The following is a 1492-nucleotide window of genomic DNA, read 5'->3' as shown; positions in this document are numbered from 1 at the left end:
AACACGATCAATCAAATAATCACATGTTGCAGAGCCGGCTTTGGGCATGTGCGGGAGGTGCCACCGCACAGGGCCCAAACACCGCACAGGGCCCAAATATATCTTTATTCTATATAAGCCTATTGTAGAACAAAAGAATAAGGATTCCACTTTGGCCGAATGGAAACAACACTTGTATATGTACATGGTCGTTCCGAGTTCGAAACCTACTAACAGTGTTTTATTCTTTTTTATTGTAGGTCCCCTTGTTCGTATGGATCATCACAGAATTGTATGTCTAACATAGAGTGCGGAATCCTCTAGATCAGATTTGTTACAGAAATGAGTAGAAAACAGAATTCACTGTCAAACGGGTCTTTTATTGATTATCCAAACTAGAAGTTTTACAATCAATTCAAGACCTCACAACCTCATAGCCACTATCTGTGATCTTGTCTAAGAACCCTAAATTTTGAATTCTCTTTCTCTCTAAACTTTCTCTCTCTAGAATTCTCTAACTCTTCTAACTACTAAAACACTAATCACAAAACATGTTTATATACCACATGTTTGTGAACTGGGCTTCCTACTGGGCTAGGCCATTTTCAAAGCCCATTACAACAAATAAACTCATGTCATGTTGTATAGCTCGGCTAGGCCATTTTCAAAGCCCATTACAACAAATAAAGCCCATTTTCAAAGCCCATATACAACATGTCATGTTGTATAGCTCAACAATAATCGTTTAATCCTTTCACTCTCAATCTTCTCAATCTCTAAATCCTGCTTCAGTTTAGCACAGTCTTCAATATACACATTGATGACCTTCTGCTTCATCATTAATGTTGAGCTCAATTTTTCCATTGCATTTTCGATTTCTGAATTCGTCTTTTTTCAGTCTAACAACTGTTTTGTTCAGCACATCGTATGACTCTTTCACATACTTCAAATCAGACAGGAGATTCTCTTTCAGCTCCTCTAGCTCACTAATCTTTTTGTCTTTCTCCTCACAGTGTTTGCAAGACTCTAAACACTTCAAACATGGTTTTTCAACTTCAACCACTTTTTCAATTATTTTTTTCAACCTCGATAGTCTTTTCAACTTCAACGAGTTTCTCAACTTCAACAATTTTTTCTATTTCGACAATTTTCTCTACTTTGACAACTTTTTCGACTTCAACTATTTTCTACATCACTTTCTCCACTTCAACAATTTTCTCTACTATTTTCTCAGTTGTTGGTACAACGTTTGCTTCTCTAGCTTCTGTCTTTGCCTTTTCATCAGCGAGTAATTTTGCTGCTTCCGGCTCTCTCCTCAATCTGGCAATCTTCTTCTGATTTAGCATCTCAACTTTATCTGCAAAAAAGAAATTAAAACTGTCAGGATCTATGCCTTTTCTAGCTTTGTTAAGATATTCTTCCTCATCATTGGTATCAATATCACTTCCTAGATCTGGAAAAATCGGGATTCTTTTCTGACTAGCCTCATCTTCACCCAGAATTCTAGTAACAA

The sequence above is a fragment of the Helianthus annuus genome, chromosome 11, assembly GCF_002127325.2.
Source record: "Helianthus annuus cultivar XRQ/B chromosome 11, HanXRQr2.0-SUNRISE, whole genome shotgun sequence".
Lineage (NCBI taxonomy): Eukaryota > Viridiplantae > Streptophyta > Magnoliopsida > Asterales > Asteraceae > Helianthus > Helianthus annuus.
The sequence above is the reverse complement of the archived record's forward strand: the minus strand, read 5'-3'. Positions refer to the sequence as shown.